Raw genomic sequence first — 22,292 nt, forward strand, 5'->3', positions numbered from 1 at the left:
TCAGTTCTGTGAAATCAACATTGCTTGGGTATGCACAGCTTAGTGGTTAGGAATGCAAGATCTGGAGTCAGACTGCTTGAGTTTAAAGGCTGGAAACTGATCTTGAGCTAAGTATTTACCAAGAGCATTGATTAATAGATTAATGGTTGGATAGGAACAGAAACCAAACACACTTGGCAAAAATCTTGATGCAAACTATCAAATTATCTTTGATGCATTTAAGAAAAGTACATTTAGCACTAATTATTCCTGTGATAGAAGGGAAGAAGCAGTGGTGTCCAAGATCTGAAATTCATTTCCATTTGGCTTTGAAGACCATGATGCTATTGTTAGGGGCCAATCTGTCTCCTGTGTGTCTTAGTGAAGTCAATATTAAATACATTTTCACTTTATGATTGTAACAGTCCATCGCAGAACTAATCAGCTCATATCTTGGCAGGGAAAGTCAATCTGGATCATTCATTGGTTGTGGAGAATTCACACAGTACATAATACATAACATCAGTAAACTCACTCAAATGAAACAGGTGTTCAACATCAATGTAAAATCATTTTTATAGGGAGAGGGGTTAAAATTTAAGAACGTGTTCTATTGTATTCAGCAAAATACTTAATGTGAACCAAGTTAAAATTAATCTTTATTTACCTCAAGTTAGATGATATTCTTTGTACTGTTATAGCCTGTGCTTTTAGGTAATAGAAATGATGATAAAATTATGTTTCAATAACTTGGCTTTTTTTTTTTACACCATCTAAACACTATCTGTTGTGGAATATGAAAAGAACTTTAGTTATATGCAGAAATGAAAGTTTTCTTCTACTAGAAATAGTAGTATAAAAGGTCAAGTAATTCTAAATTGTGCTTGTCAGTTTTAGAAACTTCAAGTGAAAAATCATTTTGGAAGTACAGAATGTAATGTTTTATTCTCACCTTTATTCAGAAGCTTTGGAAATCCATATTTACTCTATTTGCCTTCTTCCTTTGGCTTTTGTTGCAAGCTGGTTGTTACATAATGGGAAACCATTGCCTGAATCATCTGCTGTAGGTATTTTCCACTTTCACTAACTAGAAAGCTTAAAGCGGCCTCAAGGGGACTCAGATTTTTTTCCTATTCATTTTGACTATATTAATTACTGGAATTACTTGTCTTGGTAACAGCTGAGATAAACTCTCAATATAAAAAATATTTTTTTTTCAAGTATTTCTTCGACTACTGAGAAAGAAAAGGAGCGATGAGACATGCAGGAAAACAAAACTAACCAGTTTCTTTTTGTGGCAGTGCAGAGATGCGGCGATTTCGGGGTTAAAGTGCGTTTTACAATTAAAGGCATTAAAAGTTAACATGAGATTTCTGAACCGTTCAAGAAAAATCTGCCAAACGGGGGCCTACAAACACAATACTTTTGCTGTTACAATAAGCTATTATGTTTCATACATTTAAAACATTCCATTTTTTTTTTTCCTGCCAAGCAAAAAAAGTTCAGAAGCATGGAATTCTGAACTCTAGCATACAATGAACAGAAACCCGAAGATCAATGTGTTTCTAAAGGATTATATTGCTGCCAATGCTTCCCAGACTGTTGGCTTATGGTGAGAAACTTAACTCCTTCAAGCTTTTCAGTAATTCACCCCTTTTGTCCATGTCAAGATGAAGTGGCCCCTTGTTTCTAACAATGGATCACATCATCAAAATCCCCGCAAGTGCACAAAGCAAGGAGGCATGTCACACTGTGCAAATGGCCTTCAGCTTGACTGCCACGGCACGGTCACCATTGTGCCACATGCTGGCAAAGCCAGTGCCACAGATACAGAGCCGCTGGGTCAGCCATCATCCAGGACGGGAGAATTCACTTAAAATATCAGCACTTCATGAACAAATCCACGGCCATATTTTACTTTACAATTGACAGCAGCAAACCATGAACGTGATTCTCAACCCTGCCTGAGAGATGGCTGGAAATAAAAGGAAAGGGGAAAAATAATCAGAGAAGACTATATTAAAGAATGATTCTTCCCACAGTGAGAATGGTATATTCTGTTTAGAAACAATTACTCTTTGGTTTTTGTTTGCTTTTACTTCCTTTGTTCATGAGAATCTGTTTTGGGCACAATAGAATTCCATGTTTCTGGTAATTGGTAAATGAGGATTATTTTTTTTTTTAAAGTTGGATGCCCCATAGGAAGAAAAGAAAAGGGGCCCCATCATGCAATACCTTCTCCTGCTTTTGTAAGAAAATATCTGTTGCCTTGCAGATACCAAAAATGAACTAGTGGTTACCGGAAAGGGAGAGGTTGGGGGAGGGACAAAATAGGAGAAGGGAATTAAGAGGAACAAGCTACTAGGTACAAAACAAGTTACCAATTATCCTCCAATTAAAAATAAATAAGTTACAAAGATGTAATGTATAGCACACGGGATATAGTCTTTTATATATCTTATAATAAGTTTAGAAATGTGCTAGTCACTCAATCACGTCTTACTCTTTGCGACCCCGTGGACTGTAGCCTGCCTGGCTCCTTTGTCCACAGAACTGTCCAGGCAAGAATACTGGAGTAGGTAGCCTTTTCCTTTTCTGGGGAAAAACTTTGAAGTATAACCTATAAAACTATCAAATGCCTATGTCTTACATCTGAAACTAATATAATACTGTAGATCCACTATACTTTGAAAAAAAATAGCTATTACAATTAGACACTTCTTTTATGCCACATCAGCACAAATCTGGTTTATCATTTCTCACAACATATTCTAATTTTGAAGTAAATTATTAGTCTATAAGCTCCTCATGCACACACATGACATTTCTCTCATTCATTGTTTTGTACTTTTTGAGAATTTGTGAACCTTATATTTAGACATGGTTAATAAAAATCGCCATCAAGTGGGCCTTAGAAAGCAACACTATGAACAAAGTTAGTGGAGGTGATGGAATTCCAGTTGAGCTATTCCAAATCCTGAAAGATGATGCTGTGAAAGTGCTGCACTCAATATGCCAGCAAATTTGGAAAACTCAGCAGTGGCCACAGGACTGGAAAAGGTCAGTTTTCATTCCAATCCCAAAGAAAGCCAATGCCAAAGAATGCTCCAACTACTGCACAATTGCACTCATCTCACACGCTAGTAAAGTAATGCTCAAAATTCTCTAAGCCAGGCTTCAGCAGTACATGAACCGTGAACTTCCAGGTGTTCAAGCTGGTTTTAGAAAAGGCAGAGGAACCAGAGATCAAATTGCCAACATCTGCTGGATCATGGAAAAAGCAAGAGAGTTCCAGAAAAACATCTATTTCTGCTTTATTGACTATGCCAAAGCCTTTGACTGTGTGGATCATAATAAACTCTGCAAAATTCTGAAAGGCATGGGAATACCAGACCACCTGACTGCCTCTTGAGAAACCTATATGCAGATCAGGAAGCAACGGTTAGAACTGGACATGGAACAACAGACTGGTTCCAAATAGGAAAAGGAGTACGTCAAGGCTGTATATTGTCACCCTGCTTATTCAACTTACATGCACAGTACATCATGAGAAACGCTGGACTGAAAGAAGCACAAGCCAGGATCAAGATTTCCAGGAGAAATATCAATAACCTCAGATATGCAGATGACACCACCCTTATGGCAGAAAGTGAAGAGGAACTAGAAAGCCTCTTGATGAAAGAGGAGAGTGAAAAGGTTGGCTTAAAGCTCAACATTCAGAAAACGAAGATCACGGCATCTGGTCCCATCACTTCATGGGAAATAGATGGGGAAACAGTGGAAACAGTGTCAGACTTTATTTTTCTGGGCTCCAAAATCACTGCAGATGGTGATTGCAGCCATGAAATTAAAAGACACTTACTCCTTGGAAGGAAAGTTATGACCAACCTGGATAGCATATTGAAAATCAGAGATATGACCTTGCCAACAAAGGTCCGTCTAGTCAAGGCTATGGTTTTTCCAGTGGTCATGTATGGATGTGAGAGTTGGACTGTGAAGAAAGCTGAGTGCCAAAGAATTGATGCTTTTGAACTGTGGTGTTGGAGAAGATTCTTGAGAGTCCCTTGGACTGCAAGGAGATCCAACCAGTCCATCCTAAAGGAGGTCAGTCCTGGGTGTTCATTGGAAGGACTGATGCTGAAGTTGAGACTCCAATACTTGGGCCACCTCATGCAAAGAGTTGACTCATTGGAAAAGACTCTGATGCTGGGAGGGATTGGGAGCAGGAGAAGGGGACGACAGAGGATGAGATGACTGGATGGCATCACTGACTTGATGGACATGAGTTTGAGTGAACTCCAGGAGTTGGTGATGGACAGGGAGGCCTGGCGTGCTGCAGTTCATGGGGTTGCAATGAGTCGGACACAACTGAGCGACTGAACAGAACTGAATAAAAATCACCACAGAGTTTATATAATGAAAAGCCATTTCCCTTCTTGCTTCTTTTCCCCAGAAGCAACCACAACTGGTTTTTGTATGCATGTCCTTCCAGAACTTTTCTGTGCATATACAAATGTTTATAACCTGATGACATGTTACAAAACCTATTTCTGGATTGAAATAATTCACAAACAGCCAGTACCAAATATTAAATAAAAATAATTATAAAGTCATTGAAAAAATAAACTTATCTTTAAAACATACCATAAGCCCAGGTAATTTTATGATATTTTTACCAGTTTTTCCCCTTGAATATATATTTACCATCTTACAACAATTGATTTGAGAGTATATACTCTAATTTACAACTCCTGTCAGACATCCTCAGTTGTAAATGTCATGGGAACACAGAATCAGTGTTGTGTTAACTCCTGAGTTGTAACCTCTCTTTAAATGACTTAAGGTTCCCTTTTCATTTCTGACCCTATGGCCACCTTCTTGAGAGCTGAATTAAAGTCTTTGTTGAGTCCATAAAATGAGGATCTCTGAGGCCCTTTTAGAGAATCTCCATTCAGGTCTACTGAGTTATTTCTCTCAGGATGAATAGAGATTATTAGGTTTAGAGATGAATATTACCTTTTATATTCCCAGTGGGAACATAAAAAGGAGACAGTTGTGACAAAATCTAAACTTGAATCTTTGCTCTTAAAATGTGTTAAATACTAGCAAACTGAATCCAACAACATATTAAAAGGACCATACACTATGATAGAGTGAAATTTATCCTAAGGATGCAAAGATTTTTCAATGTCTACAAATCAGCATGATACACCACATTAACAAGCTGAAGAACAAAAATCATACGATCATCTCAATACATGCAAGAAAAGCTTTTGACAAAATTCAGTACCCGTTTATGATAAAAACTCAACATAATATAGGCCATACATGAGAAATCCATAGCTAACATCACTATCAAAAACTATGATCATGGCATTCAGTCACTTTATGGCAAATAGAAGGGGGAAAATGTGGACGCAGTGACAGATTTTATATTCTTGGACTCCAAAATCACTGTGGACAGTGACTACAGCCATGAAATTAAAACATGCTTGCTCCCTGGAAGAAAAACTCTGACAAACCTAGACAATGTATTAAAAAGCAGAGACACCACTTTGCTGACCAAAGTCTGTATAGTCAAAGCTATGGTTTTTCCAGTAGTCATGTACAGATGTGAGAGTTGGACCATCAAGAAGGTTGAGCACCAAAGAATTAATGCTTTCAAATTATGGTGCTGGAGAAGACTCTTGAGACTCCCTTAGATGGCAAGATCAAACCAGTCAATCCTAAAGGAAATCAACCCTGAATATTCATTGGAAGGACTGATGCTGAAGCTGAAGCTTCAGTACTTTGGCCGCCTAATGCAAAGAGCCAACTCATTGGAAAACACTCTGATTCTGTTAAAGATTGAAGCCAAAGAAGTGGGCAGCAGAGGATGAGATGGTTAAACAGCATCACCAACTCAATGGACATGTATGGCTTCCACATAGTGCAAGACAGAGGAACCTGGTATGCAACAATCCACTGGGTTGTTCAGACTCAGCGACTGAACATCATCATTCTCAATGGTGAAAAGCTGAGAACATTTCCTCTAAGATCAACAACAAGACAAAGATGTCCACTCTCACCACGTTTATTCAATATAGATTTGAAAGTCCTCACCATGGCAATCAGAGGAGAGAAAGAAAGAGCAGGAACTCAAATTGGAAAATAATTCAAACCAGCATTGTAGGTGACATGATATTATACATAGAAAACTCTAAAGATGCTATCAGAGAACTAGAGCTCATCAATGAATTCAATAAAGTTGCAGGATACAAAGTTAATACACAGAAGTCTCTTGCATTTCTATGCACTAATAATGAGAGATCATAAAGAGAAGTTAATGAAAAAATCCCATTTACCATTGCATCAAAAAGACCAAAGTACCTGGAAATAAACCTACCTAAGGAGGCAAAAGACCTGTACTCTGAAAACTACACAACACTGATGAAAGAGATCGAAGATGACACAGAATGATACACCATGTTCTTGGATTGGAAAATTTAATATTGTGAAAATGACTATATTATCCAAAGGAATTCCCAAAGCGATCTACAGATCTAATGCAATCCTTATCAAAAGAATAATGGCACTTTTCACAGAACTAGGAAAAAAAGTTTTAATCTGTATGGAAATACAAAAGACCCCGAAGAACCAAAGCAATCCTGAGGGGGAAAAAAGGCGCTGGAAGAATCAGGTTTCCTTACTTGAGATTATACTACAAAGCATCAGTCATCAAAACTATATGGTACTGGCACAAAAACAGACATGTTGATAAATGAAACAGGACAGAAAGTCTAGAAATAAACCCACACACCTGTGGTCAATTAGTCCACTATAAAGGAGGAAAGAATATACCTGAATAAAAGATAGTCTCTTCAACAAGTGGTGCTAGGAATTCTGTACAGCTGCATGCAAAAGAATGAAATTAGAATACTCATTAACACCATACACAAAAATAAACTCAAAATGGATTAAAGACCTAAATGTAAGGTAAGATACTATAAAACTCTTAGAGGAAAACATAGAAAAACACTCTCTGACATGAATCACAGCAATATCATTTTGGATCCACCTCCTACAGTAATGAAAATTAAAACAAAAATCAACAAATGGGGCTCATTAAACTTAAAAGCTTTTGCACAACACAGCAAGGGAAACCATATGAGAAAAATATTTGTAAATGATACAAACAAGTGATTAATCTCCATAAAATACATAACATACATGTGAGCTCACATGATGTTCTATAACAAAAAGACAAACAACACAATCAATAAAAGCACATGAAAATGTGCTCAACATCAGTAATTATTAGAGACATGCAAATCAAAACCACAGTGAGTTATAACCCCACACCAGTCAGAATCAGATCAGATAAGATCAGTCGCTCAGTCATGTCCGATTCTTTGCGACCCCATGAATTGCAGCACACCAGGCCTCCCTGCCCATCACCAACTCCCGGAGTTCACCCAGACTCACGTCCATCGAGTCAGTGATGCCATCCAGCCATCTCATCCTCTGTCATCCCCTTCTCCTCCTGCCCCCAATCCCTCCCAGCATCAGAGTCTTTTCTAATGAGTCAACTCTTGGCATGAGGTGGCCAAAGTACTGGAGTTTCAGCTTTAGCATCATTCCCTCCAAAGAAATCCCAGGGCTGATCTCCTTCAGAATGGAATGGTTGGATCTCCTTGCAGTCCAAGGGACTCTCAAGAGTCTTCTCCAACACCACAGTTCAAAAGCGTCAATTCTTCGGCGCTCAGCCTTCTTCACAGTCCAATTCTCACATCCATACATGACCACAGGAAAAACCATAGCCTGGACTAGATGAACCTTTGTTGGCAAAGTAATGTCTTTGTTTTTGAATATGCTATCTAGGTTGGTCATAACTTTCCTTCCAAGGAGTAAGCGTCTTTTAATTTTATGGCTGCAGTCACCATCTGCAGTGATTTTGGAGCCCAGAAAAACAAAGTCTGACACTGTTTCCACTGTTTCCCCATCTATTTCCCATGAAGTGATGGGACCAGATGCCATGATCTTCATTTTCTGAATGTTGAGCTTTAAGCAAACTTTTTCACTCTCCTCTTTCACTTTCATCAGGAGGCTTTTTAGTTCCTCTTCACTTTCTGCCATAAGGGTGGTGTCATCTGCATATCTGAGGTTATTGATATTTCTCCCAGCAATCTTGATTCCAGCTTGTGTTTCTTCCCTTCCAGCGTTTCTCAGGATGTACTCTGCATAGAAGTTAAATTAGCAGGGTGACAATATACAGCCTTGACGAACTCCTTTTCCTATTTGGAACCAGTCTGTTGTCCCATGTCCAGTTCTAACTGTTGCTTCCTGACCTGCATACAAATTTCTCAAGAGGCAGGTCAGGTGGTCTGGTATTCCCATCTCTTTCAGAATTTTCCACAGTTTATTGTGATCCACACAGTCAAAGGCTTTAGCATAGTCAATAAAGCAGAAATATATGTTTTTCTGGAACTCTCTTGCTTTTTCAATGATCCAGCGGATGTTGGTAATTTGATCTCTGGTTCTTCTGCCTTTTCTAAAACCAGCTTGAACATCAGGAAGTTCACGGTTCACATATTGCTGAAGCCTGGCTTGGAGAATTTTGAGCATTACTTTACTAGCATGTGAGATGAGTGCAATTGTGCGGTAGTTGGAGCATTTTTGGCATTGGCTTTCTTTGGGATTGGAATGAAAAACTGACCTTTTCCAGTCCTGTGGCCACTGCTGAGTTTTCCAAATTGGCTGTCATATTGAGTGCAGCACTTTCACAGCATCATCTTTCAGGATTTGAAAGAGCTCAACTGGAATTCCATCACCTCCACTAGCTTTGTTCGTAGTGATGCTTTCTAAGGCTCACTTGACTTCACATTCCAGGATGTCTGGCTCTAGGTCAGTGATCACACCATCGTGATTATCTGGGTCGTGAAGATCTTTTTTGTACAGTTCTTCTGTGTATTCTTGCCATCTCTTCTTAATATCTTCTGCTTCTGTTAGGTTCATACCATTTCTGTCCTTTATCGAGCCCATCTTTGCATGAAATAAATTCTGCAAATAATAAATGCTGGGGTGGGGGGAACCCTCCTACACTGTGGATGGGGATGTAAATTGGTACAACCAACATGGAGAACAGTATAGAAGTTCCTTATAAAACTAAGAGTAGAGCTCCCATATGATCCAGAAGTCCCACTCCAGGACAAATATCCAGAACACACCATACTTCAAAATGATACATGCAACTCAATGTTCATTGCAGCACTATTTATAATAGTGAATGCATGGAAGCAACCTAAATGTCCACTGATAGATGAATGGATAAAGATGTTTTGGTATATATATACAATGGAATATTACTCAACCACAAGAAAGAATGAAACAATGCCATTTGCAGCAAAATGGTTGGACCTAGAGATCATCATACTAAGTGAATTAAGTCAGACAAATATCACATGATATCACTTATATGAGGGATCTAAAAAAAAGATGCAAATAAACTTATTTACAAAACAGACAGATTCACAGACTTCAAAAACAAATTTATGGTTACCAAAGGGGAAACACAGTAGGGAGAGATAAATTAGGAGTTTGAGATTAACATATATACACTACTGTATATAAAATAGTTAACCGACAATGACCTACTGAACAGCACAGGAAACTACTCAATATTCTGTTTTAACCTATATGAAAAAAAATCTGAAGAAGAATGGATATATGCATATAATCAACTGAATTACAGCTATACACTTGAAACTAACACAACATTGTAAATCAGCTATATCCCAATATAAAATAAAAATTAAATTTAAAAATTGTGAAAGAAAGAGGAAACTGAAAAGGTAGAAATTTTTAAAAGTGCACTAGAACCTGCCAAATTAATTGCCTTTTACTAAAAATTCACAACTATTGCCAGGCCATATGTCTAAGAAACTCTGTATATCCAAGCATATCTTCATAATGCATCCCAGTTCAGACATACATGCTCATAGCTAAGCCAGAAGTGACTGAAGCTAAACTCAAGACAAACTGCCTTTTACCTCTCTCCATCTCCCCTGGCCTGGACAACCACACATAGGAATGTTTGCTGGGTTAGAGAGGACACACCAGATATTCACAAGATACCTGTACACATTGGTTTATTAATTCATGCTGAGTTTCTCCTCTGATTAGACACAAACTTATGAAAGGAACTAAGGTTCTTTGTTCAATATTTGGAAAGATTTCTCTTCCTCCCTGAGTTTGTATTGAGGCACAATTTCACTTCTTGGATAACTCATTTGATTTCTGACTGAACTTTGGTCCATGAGAATTCAAAGCCCTTCAGTGGAAACTGTCAAGTTATCCTGAGCTTGGACTTCCTGTATTTCATATTAGCTGCCTCACAGAAACTTTACAGTGCTAAGAAAAACAGTCAAGACCTAGGGCATTGAATCTGTGTGGATGTGGTCAGACGTTACACTCCAATGAGAGCTCAAAGCTGTGGACTAGTGGTTTAAAAAAAAAAAAAAAAAAAGCCCAGCCCCATCTCATTGATGTGCTGAAAAACGGTGAAAAAAATCTTTAGCTTTCAAAAATGGTAAATGACCATACTTCATTTTTATTCAGGCCATGGAAATACTTAACAAACAAACAAACAAACTTAGAATAGATTACATATGATGCTGAATCTAGGCAAAACCCTGCTGATAGCAGAGATGGCAGCAAGTATTGAAAAGTCATAAGATCACTGCACAAGGTAACTGAAAATAATTGCAGAGAAATGAAAGGTTAACAGAGGTATCCAAGCCCTATTTCTCTTGGATTTGTCTTACTAATTTATGCAACTATTTGAATGTCTTGATCAGATATAAATGAAATCACTTGTTACTTAAAATAGAAAGTGATTTATTGCCCAGCAGGGTTTTGACAGGAAAGGATTCAGGCATTATTCCATACATGTTTGGATAAGAAAATCCAGAGGGAAAAAGTGTAGAATTGGAAAGTTTGAATGAATTTTAGACTCATTCAAATGAATAAGTAATAACTTATTACCTGAGTAATAACTTAGATAATAACCGACTCACTAAGTGAAAGAAATGTCTGATTACAATGATTTTAGTGGCTGCTTTTAAATAAATATTGTGAATCTTATTCTTGGGATGCATAGTTGCATTTTAATATTTTAGAACTTTTCATGGATTCATGAAGTACAAGTTACTGAGGAAACACATTAATGCTTTTCCTCCTGGCTTTGCCATCAAACACCAGAAAGAATGGTTGCTACATACAAGGAAGAAAATTCAATTTAGACTAGAAGCTTCCAAAGGGTAAAAATAATTTTCTAAACGTACAACATTTCACTCTGCACCATACACATGGAAACCATTACATGAAATACTAAAATGAAACTTTCAAAATGCACATTTTCCCCATTATCAAAAGAAAACAGCTGAAATATTAATAATTGAGAATTTCCAGTAAAACAAAGTAGGCCCTTCTTAGTGTGGTATTGAACCGAGGAATAAGGATCTTTGGCACATTCAAGAGGAAAGAAAAATTCAGCATTTGTTTGCAACACAATTTCACAGTCATAATTTTAAAAAGTCAAAATTTACTTGATATAAAAATGGTATTTTAGACTTCCAGCTTCCAGTCCTGCATGTAAGGAGCTTAGAAGTCGCCACTTCATTCTAATAACCAGTAAAAAGTCAAGCAGACTAAAGAATCAGCAATTGTTCTTAAATCCATCAGAAAAGGGAGGTCACAGGGCAGACCACTGCTCTCAAAACTGAAGAGACAGACAGATGGATAGAAAGAGTAGAGTCATGACTTACCAGAGCAGAAACGGCTGCAGGAAGCAGTGCTGAGGCAGAAAAACCCGAACTGCAGTTAGTGAACTGCTGGAGGCTCAGTGTGGACAAATCTGAGAATTAAAAACTCTAGAGGGGCCCAGTCATGGAGGACCTCCGTGCTTTCATGAGCTCCAGGAGCTCAGACTAGGTTCTCACAGTGAATATCAGAGGAAAATCCTCTCCAGCTTCTATCGGGGTACGGGGTAGGGGTACCATTTTGCAACACACCAGAGCACGCCCTTAACAAGCTTAACTCAGGAGAAACTAATTAAGCACAGCCTAACCTGCTGGGCTTTTATCCCAGACTATCTGACTTGGGGGTTTCCCAGCTGGCACAGTGGTAAAGAATCCACCTGCCAATGCAGGAGACCCAAGAGACGTGGTTCATCCCTGGCTTGGGAAGATCCCCTGGAGGAGGAAATGGCAACCCACTCCAGTATTCTGGCCTGGAAAATTCCATGGACAGAAGAGCTTCGCAGGGAGTCGGACATGACTAACCAATTAAGCACATGTGCAACTGACCTGGCAGGAGGGAAATTTCAGCCTTTTCTCATCAACTTGTCCCACCTAAAAATTGAGAGCACCTGTGAGGTTCACAGCCCAGAAGCAAGGCTCAGAAAGCAAGGCTGAGACCCATCACAGAATTAAAGAACACTCCCCCTGTTTGGGAGAGAATGGATACATGCATATGTATGGCTGAGTTCATTTGCTGTCCACCTGAAACTATCACAACATTGTTAATTGGCTATACTCCAATATAAAATAAAAAGTTAAAAAAGAGAATTCTCTCCTTCCCTCCATACTTCATCACTGCATTATGGAAGACCTATTTATCTGAGTTCCCTTTACCTAATATCTCATGTACATCTTTTAACAAAAAATTATGAGGCATAGTAAAAGGCAAAAGCAAAGTTTGAAGAGATGAACAAGCATCAGAACCAGAGTCAGACACGGCAGCAAGCTTGGAATTGCCAGACCAGGAATTTTAAAAAGCTATGATTAAGGTATTTAATGGCAAAATATACAACATGCAAGAACAGGTGGATAATTAAGCAGATAAATGGAAATTCTAAGAAAGAATAAAAAAGAAATGCTACAGATCAAGAATACTGTAATAGAAATAAATGCATTTGATGGGTTAGGAAAGCTGAGGAAAGAGCCTCTGAGCTTGAGAACATAACAGAACTTCTAAAACTTGAAAGCAAAGAGAAAGAAAAAACAGAACAGAATATTTAAGAACCGTGGACAGCTATGCATAATGGGAATAGCAAAAGGAAAAGAAACAGACAGTATTTAAGCAGTAAGCAAGAATTTCCTCCAAATTAATGTCAGACACTAACCTATAGATGAAGTGGAGAAGGTTGGTGAAAGAATAGACCAACTGGAACAGAATAAACAGCACAGCAACAAGCCACATAAATACAGTCAACCAATCTTTGATAAAGAAACTAAGGCAATGTAATGCAGCAAGGGTTGTTTTTTCAACAAACAGTGCTAGAAAACTGGACATCCACTAGCAAACAATGAATCTAGACAAAGACTACACCCGTCACAAAAGTTAACTCAAAATGGGTCAAAGACTACTTCCTATAAAATAACATAGGAAAAAACCTAGATGATCTTGGATACGATGATGTCTTTTTAGATTCATCATCAAGATATGATCCATAAAAGAAATAATTGATAAGCCGGACTTCATTAAAATTGAAAACTTCTGCTCTGCAAAAGACAATATCAAAAGAATGAGAAGATAAGTCACTAAATCAACTATATGTTGTTGTTGCTCAGTCGTCGTTGTGTCCATTTCTCTGAGATCCCATGGACTATAGCCTGCCAGGCTCCTCTGTCCATGGGATTGCTCAGGCAAGAATACTAGAGTGGGTTGCCATTTCCTTCTCCAGGGGATCTTTCCAACTCAGAGATCCTACCCAAATCTCCTGCATTGGCAAGTGGATTCTTTACCACTGAGTCACCAGGGGAACCCATTCATTGTAAGTGACAATGCAAAATGACCAGCCACTTTGAAAGACAGTTTGACAGTTTTTTAAAAAACTGAACATTTCCTTGCTATGCAATCCAGCGATTACACTCCTTGGCTTTCATCTAAGTGAACTGTAAACTTATGCCCACAGAAAAACCTGCACATAGATACTTATTGCAGCTTTATTTATAACTGTCAAAACCTGGAAGCTATCAAGATGTCCTTTAGCAGGTGAATGGACAAACTGTGGTTCATCCACATAGTGGAGTATTATTTAACACCAAAGAGAAATGAGTTATCAAGCTATGAAAAGATATGGAGGAAGCTTTTCAATGCATACTACCAACTGAAAGAAGCCAATCTGAAAAAGCTACATACATATGATTCCAGCTATATGACATTCCAGAAAGTGCAAAACGATAGAGAGTTAAAAATCAGTGGTTGCCAGGGGTTAGTGGGGAGAGAGGAATGAATAGGTAGGACACAGAAGATTTTTAGGGCTGTGAAGCCACACTGTACAATACTACAATGATGGGTAAATGCCACTATACCTGTATGTACATTAGTCAAAATCCATAAAATGCACAACAGCAAGAATGAACCCTAATGTAAACTACAGACTTTGAATCATAATGATGTGCCAATGTAGGTTCATCAGTAGTAATAAATGTACCACTTTGGTGAGGATATTGATATCAGGGAAGTGGTAAACAGGAACATTTTTGGGGGAACTCTACATACTTTTATGCTCAATTTTGATGTAAACCCAAGACCGTTCTAAAAAATGAAGTTCATTAATTTATTTAAAAATAGTTTCCTAACATGAGATTATCCCTGTATTAAAATAATATTTGCTGTTTTCACAGCAGCATCATTCCACAAAGGTTAGGACTTTTCCACAAATTATCTCATGGACATTTTTTCCCCATCCTTACTTCTCTGATGTCATCAGTTGCTAGAAACACCAGATGTCACTCCTATGGTGTAAGATAAAGTGATTTATACAGAGCTACCCAGAAGGTTCATCCTACAGCTGAACAGATTAAATCAGGATTTGGAACTACTAGTTTATCTTTTCCTATCTTAGTGTCCACCCATGACTAAGAATCTACTAAATGACTAATCACCTCAGAAGTATATCTTATGCCATTCTACTAATTTTAGAAAATTACATTTATATCCCTTCTTCCTACAATGATAACTTTGGTAAATGTGAGCTTCAACAAAATATTTCAACATCTCAAAGTTATTTTATATTATTTTCCAGTAAGTGGCACATTCACCTGGAGATTTCAAATATATACTTTACATCTTATGCCAATTCTATGAAGAATAGTGTATCTTTTCAGGTGAATAGACTAAAGTCAAGTGAAATGAACTTTCATGATCAAGATCACAGGTGTCTAAACTAAAAATCACCAATCCTGCCACTCCATATTTCTTATTTTTTTCCTATCATTCTCAAATGATATTGACTTAGAGTATGTTCTCATTCGGAAAAAGAATTTAAAGTAGTCACATTAAAACCACTAATAAAGCACTGCAAAAGCAGGCAATGAAGATAGTAAGCTCTATGTAAAATAAATATGGAGACTTACTGCAACAGTAATTAATGGAATTGAGGTCAGAATCCCTAAAACATACTACCAATATTTTCTTTGCAATATGAAGCAATGTCACTTGGAAGAGATGGTGTGGTCTGTATGCAGTGGGATGGACATAGGGAAGGAGTTCACAGAAGGTTGAGACGATCCTCTGTAGACTAGCAGAGAGAAATCAAGGAACATCTTCCAATTCTATTAAGAAACTGCAATCTACTGTAGTCAACAATGTAATGATTACACACAAGCAACAGGCTCCAGTTCGATGTGCGTTAGGTAACAAGATGCTGAGCATAGCTGTGAGTAAAAATGTCAAGAAGAAATCCACTGGGACTAGAGGATTTGGGTACTGGCTGATCACACCCTTAAGAGCTGAGGTCACCAGGCATCTCTGTCATTGGCTCACAGCACTTCCTGCCTCTCAGAGAAGTTGCTGGTTTTCCAAAATTCCTCTGAAGTTTTCCTGGGAGAACTGATTTTCTCTTAGCTTCTGAACCAATTTCTTACAATATAAGAGTGCTGACTAAAAAGTAGTGAGTCTAGGTTTTTGTTTTAATGACTAATTCAAGATGTAAACACTAAGCAAAGTTTTCCTTGAAATAATCACCTTGGGCTGTGACATTTTTTTTTAGAGATGGTGTCTTGACTTAAATCAGTCTGCCTTTAACTGGTAACTGCCAAAGAAGAAATTTTTACTAAGCATAACATTTTAAAACACAACCAAGTAGGAGACTCGGGTTCGATCCCTGGATCGGGAAGAGTCCCTGGAGGAGGACATGGAAACCTACTCCAGTATTCTTGCTTGGGAATCCCCATGGACAGAGAAGCCTGGCAGGCTACAGTCCCTGAAGTTAGGAGTCGGACATGACTGTGCGAATGAGCAAACACACTTGCAAAGCATTAATGAAGCACATCGTGTTCTTACATGTGTTTGTTCAATCAAAATTACCTTATGAAACCCTATTTTATTTATACAACCTGCTCAGCTCATAGAAGAACTGGTTACCCTACTAAATGAAACAGTGCTCTTTTCATATCCAAAAGACATTTTCTAGTGATTAATATGGCCCCATGGTTCCCCATTCTAGATTTAAGGGTATCCATTGGTAATCACCTTATACTTTTCGCTGTGAGGGAAAATAGCAGTATTTTCAGCCTCTGCATGTTTCCCCAGCTTTCTCCCCTCTTTGTATCCTTTTAAAATAATACATTCTTTCTGGAGATCAACATTTCAGTTTAGCGCCTCCAGGTTCTCTTTCAACATCTCAGGCAGGTAAGAAAAATCCTGCCTTTCATTCTGATGATTTAAAATTACCTTGGTCAAGTGACTCCACTCTAGTTTGGTTTTTTACCAGAAAAGAAAATCTACCTACAGCACAAATAAAATATTCGTAAAAATTTTAAATTTAATAAACATATGGCCACAATTCAAACATAAAGGACAGCAATTGATACTTAGCAATGCCCAGGTACTCAGTGAGTAGAAATACTAAAGTGAATCTTTTTAAGCTTATAATTATTTTAATTTTAAACCGATGTATTTTCATTAGGAAAATGAAACTGGGAGAATGCTACAAATCCCTGCTTTTTCATTCTTTTCAGAGAGCTGACTGTTAAACATTTACCAGCATTACCACTGGGGTCACTAGGCTGACACCAAGGAAAGAAAAGAGTCATGAATTTAAGAAACAGAACTGAGTGCCACCATAAAGCAGAGCAGACAGATGGGTTTGCACAGGGCCGATTTCACAACACATATTTTTACCTCAGAATACTTGGGTCTGTATTCTCCTTAGGCTGATGCAAGCCCAGTCTTGTGAAGCAGAGACAGAAGGAAGATCCTGGAGTACGAGTACAGTTTCAAGAAAGGTCAGGTCAGGCCAGTGGGGAGTCTTTGAGCCAAAGTCACCCATCAAAGGAGTTCCTCATTTCAAAGTTAAGGGCTTTCCTTGGTTTCCTTCCTGCACTCAATCATCGCCTGAGAGCAGCCCGTGGAAAGCAAGGCCTTGGAGCAAATGCTGTACAGGCAGACATGCGGACAGAGGGAGAGATGGGGAGAAGTGTGGGGAAGAAGAAGATGAGGGAGAATCTGGGCATGGAATGAAGATCAGCATATGGCACAACTGAGCTGTAATAGAAGGTTCATGGATGTAAAGACTGGGAGAAGTTGCGTGTAACATTTCCCACTAAAATAAACTCCCTACCGATACCTGCCATAAAATTCAATGGAACTGCTCTTGACATCCAAAACCTCTGGAACTGGGGCTCTCAGCTTTGTGGGCAAAATATCAAAGACCTGACTTAAGCTTCGAAATAAAATTGTAAAATATTTTGCTATATAGGTTGTAGTTATCCTATAGCCCTTTATGTTACTAGCTTCCTGAACCTTTAGCTCTCATCACGAATTATTGCCAATTATAGAATGGGACAGAAGGAGCAACATTTCCAAGTCATCTAAAAAAAATGCTGAGGAATAACAAAGTTAAACCTGGCATTGCCAAAGTAAGCAGAAGCCATTATTCATTCATTCATTACTTAATCATTGTAACTTTCCTCTACAGTTGCATGTGGATATATTGACTATATTATTCAGTTCAGTTCAGTTCAGTCACTCAGTCGTGTCCGACTCTTTGCGACCCCATGAATCGCAGCACGCCAGGCCTCCCTGTCCATCACCAACTCCCGGAGTTCACTCAGACTCACGTCTGTCAAGTCGGTGATGCCATCCAGCCATCTCATCCTCTGTCATCCCCTTTTCCTCCTGCCCCCAATCCCTCCCAGAATTAGTCTTTTCCAATGAGTCAACTCTTCACATGAAGTGGCCAAAGTACTGGAGTTTCAGCTTTAGCATCATTCCTTCCAGAGAACATCCAGGGCTGATCTCCTTCAGAATGGACTAGTTGGATCTCCTTGCAGTCCAAGGGACTCTCAAGAGTCTTCTCCAACACCACAGTTCAAAAGCATCAATTCTTCAGTGCTCAGCTTTCTTCACAGTCCAACTCTCACATCCATACATGACCACTGGAAAAACCATAGCCTTAACTAGACAGACCTTTGTTGGCAAAGTAATGTCTCTGCTTTTCAATATGCTATCTAAGTTGGTCATAACTTTCCTTCCAAGGAGTAAGCATCTTTTAATTTCATGGCTGTAATCACCATCTGCAGTGGTTCTGGAGCCCAAAAAAACAAAGTCTGACACTGTTTCCACTGTTTCCCCATCTATTTCCCATGAAGTGATGGGACCAGATGCCATGATCTTCGTTTTCTGAATGTTGAACTTTAAGCCAACTTTTTCACTCTCCTCTCCCACTTTCATCGCGAGGCTTTTTAGTTCCTCTTCACTTTCTGCCATAAGGGTGGTGTCATCTGCGTATCTGAGGTTATTAATTATTATATAATATAAAATACTATATTATTATCAAGCCAGGTCCTCTATAAGAAATAGGTTATAAAAAAGTCTCTTCTTCTTTAACCATAAAATCAATCTTAAAGTGTGATTCTGAATATTGGAAAGTGATGACACATACCAGCACCACTTTCTTCATAAACCTTTGTGGTGTGGCATGCTTGGTAGAACTCAAAGCATGAATGCTAGCATGAACCTCCAAATCTGCATGGGATATAAAATGACTTATATGTAAATGAACTTTGGCTTTCATCCACAAGCACTCAATTCTTCACCTTAATTTCAATATGGCATCTAAAGTTCTACTCTAAACCCTTGGGATGCAATGTCTCAAGTCTCCGATCATGGCTGGACCTTCAGAGAAGTTAGTGTTCCTATCTTCTCTTGATTGTCCTAATATACAAGATGTAGCTAAACTAGCCTGTTTACAGGCAGAACTAACCTGTATGGTTAGGTAGGAGCCTAGAAAAGGGAAAGGCTCAAGCATCAGTCTAGCAATATTTTCCGTTTGTGAAGTATTTAGTGGAGGTTTTAAGAAATTAATGGACTTCAAGTTCTGCTCTTACATATTGAAAGATCACTTGCTCCGTAAACTTCTCAATCATATGCCAGTCATTAAATACACTGTGGCAGGTTGGCTACTTCAAGGCATATGTGGATTTTTCTATTGCTTTATCATCAGTAAACAAGTCCAGGCTATCAGTATAGGAGGAAGTACAACCCACCATAAGCTGACAGCCATGTACACATTCACTGATTCCTTAAAAGCAGTTCAGTAAAGGATGATTGGGCTTCCCTGATAGTTCAGTCAGTGAAGAATCTGCCTGCAGTGCAGGAGACCGGGGTTCGATCCCTGGGTTAGGAAGATAACCTGGAGAAGGAAATGGCAAATGACTCCAGTATTCTTGCCTGGAGAATCCTACAGACAGAGGAGCCTGGTGGGCTACAGTCCATGGGGTTGCAAGAGTCAGACATGACTTAGTGACTAAACCATTACCACCAAAGGATGACTGGCTGGTGGTTTGGTATTTTTAGTTTCTCCTGTGCCAGTCTGTCACATAGAGTCCTTTTTCTCTTCCTGTTGCCACAGTCTCTTCCTGATCTATGCCAACTGGATCAGAGATTTCAAGTAGAATGAAATGGGGCTATTTAGCAATCTCCTGTCAAGTAGCCATGCTGTCCTAGGAAGAGAGGAGCTGCTGCTGCAGAAGCATAGTAGGCAGGAGAACACGTCAGGCAGTCTTATACCCTTTCCCACCTTGGTATCCTCCCCTTTCTTGCTTCCACCCTACACTCTCTCTATTCAATATATCTTAACTTTGTAAGCACTCTGTTAATTCTACTTGTACCATTTTATTTTTTTATAGTCTTAGAGTTCAGAAAACTCATCAGGAGTTATCTGTTTCCATGTTTTTTTCATTAATTCTCTTTCATTTGTCCAGTAGATCCTTTCATAACTGAAATAAAGATCTAAAAAACTGAAAGATTCACAGTACACAAGAGTACAGATTATGGAATTTTTGTTCTATATTTCTTTGGTTACTACTTCAGTTGTTTTCCCTTCTCACTATTGGGTCTCTTGGATGAGTCTTTCCCAATTCTCTTACTCATACTTATCATTTTTGAAATTTTCTCTTGATTGCATTTCTCAGTAGTTACCATATTTTTTGTTTTTACATTCTTCTATTAAATTTTCAAGTGGGCCCTAGGAAGCATCACTATGAACAAGCTAGTGGAGGTGATGGAATTCCAGTTGAGCTATTTCAATTCCTAAAAGATGATGCTGTTAAAGAGCTGCACTCAATATGCCAGCAAATTTAGAAAACTCAGCAGTGGCCACAGGACTGGAAAAGGTCAGTTTTTCATTCCAATCCCAAAGAAGGGCAACACCAAAGAATGCTCAAACTACCACACAACTGTACTCATCTCTCACGGTAGCAAAGTAATGCTCAAAATTCTCCAAGCCAGGCTTCAACAGTATGTGAATGGTGAACTCCCAGATGTTCAAGCTGCTTTTAGAAAAGGCAGAGGAACCAGAGATCAAATTGTCAACATCTTCTGGATCATGGAAAAAGCAAGAGAATTCCAGAAAAACATCTACTTCTGCCTTACTGACTATGCCAAAGCCTTTGACTGTGTGGATCACAATAAACTGTGGAAAATTCTTCAAGTGATGAAAATACCAGACCACCTGACCTGCCTCCTGAGAAATCTGTATGCAGGTCAGGAAGCAACAGTTAAAACTGGACATGGAACAACAGACTGGTTCCAAACAGGGAAAGGAGTATGTCAAGGCTGTATATTGTCACCCTGCTTATTTAACTTCTATGCAGAGTACATCATGAGAAACACTGGGCTGGAAGAAGCACAAGCTGGAATCAAGATTGCCGGGAGAAATATCAATAATCTCAGATACGCAGATGATACCACCCTTATGGCAGAAAGTGAACAGTAACTAAAGCGCCTCTCGATGAAAATGAAAGAGGAGAGTGAAAAAGTTGGCTTAAAACTCAACATTCAAAATAAGATTATGGCATCTGTTCCCATCACTTCATGGCAAATTGATGGGGAAACAATGGAAATAGTGACACACTTTATTTTAGGGGGCTCCAAAATCACTGCAGATGGTGACTGCAGCCATGAAATTAATAGATGCTTGCTCCTTGGAAAAAAAGTTATGACCAACACAGACAGCATACTAAAAAGCAGAGACATTACTTTGCCAACAAAGGTCTGTCTCGTCAAAGCTATGGTTTTTCCAGTAGTCATGTATGGATGTCAGAGATGGACTATAAAGAAAGCTGAGCACTGAAGAATTGACGGTTTTGAACTCTGGTGTTGGAGAAGACTATTGGGAGTCCCTTGGATTGCAAGGTGATCGAACCAGTCCATCCTAAAGGAAATTAATCCTGAATATTCATTGGAAGGACTGATGCTGATGTTGAAACTCCAATACTTTGGCCACCTGATGCAAAGAACTGACTCACTGGAAAAAGACCCTGATGCTGGGAAAGACTGAAGGCGGGAAGAGAAGGGGACAACAGAGGATGAGATGGTTGGATGGCATCACTGACTCAATGGACATGAGTTTGAGCAAGATTTTGGAGTTGGTGATGGACAGGGAAGCCTGGCATGCTGCAGTCCATGGGGTTGCAAACAGTCAGACATAACTGAGCGACTGAACTGAACTGATTAAATTTCCAAATTGAGAAATCTTTATCTCCAGTTCTAGGAAACTCACTCTGGTCCTATAATTATATGCCTCGCTTCCCTGGTAGTTCAGTGATAAAGAATCTGCCTGTCAATACAAGAGATTCAGGTTCGATCCCCCGGTTGGGAAGATCCCCTGGAGAAGTAAGTGTTTGCAGATATAATTAAAGTTATTAAATTCTCGCAAAACCCTTTGTATTATTATTTCCAACATATAATATAGAAACCAAGGTCCTGAGAAGTTAAGTAACTTACCACAGTCATGCAGCTAAAGTAGATGCTTTATTCCTTTC

General features: G+C 38.7%; 1 protein-coding gene across 9 annotated transcripts in view; it reads right to left on the bottom strand.

The window, feature by feature from the left end:
- Positions 1–12,256, bottom strand: part of PRRC1 (proline rich coiled-coil 1) — a 139,699-nt gene extending 127,443 nt beyond the window's left edge. For 3 of the 9 annotated variants that reach the window (XM_055548539.1, XM_055548532.1, XM_055548504.1), the window contains exon 1: positions 11,784–12,252. The gene's annotated coding sequence lies outside the window, so the exon portion shown is untranslated. Of the gene's footprint in view, positions 1–11,783 lie in introns of all 9 variants that reach the window. The other 6 variants (XM_055548484.1, XM_055548515.1, XM_055548526.1 and 3 more) reach the window with 6 other exon arrangements.
- Between the last annotated feature and the right edge of the window lie 10,036 nt (positions 12,257–22,292).

Source organism: Bubalus kerabau, chromosome 1 (genome assembly GCF_029407905.1).
Source record: "Bubalus kerabau isolate K-KA32 ecotype Philippines breed swamp buffalo chromosome 1, PCC_UOA_SB_1v2, whole genome shotgun sequence".
NCBI classification, from domain to species: Eukaryota; Metazoa; Chordata; class Mammalia; order Artiodactyla; family Bovidae; genus Bubalus; species Bubalus kerabau.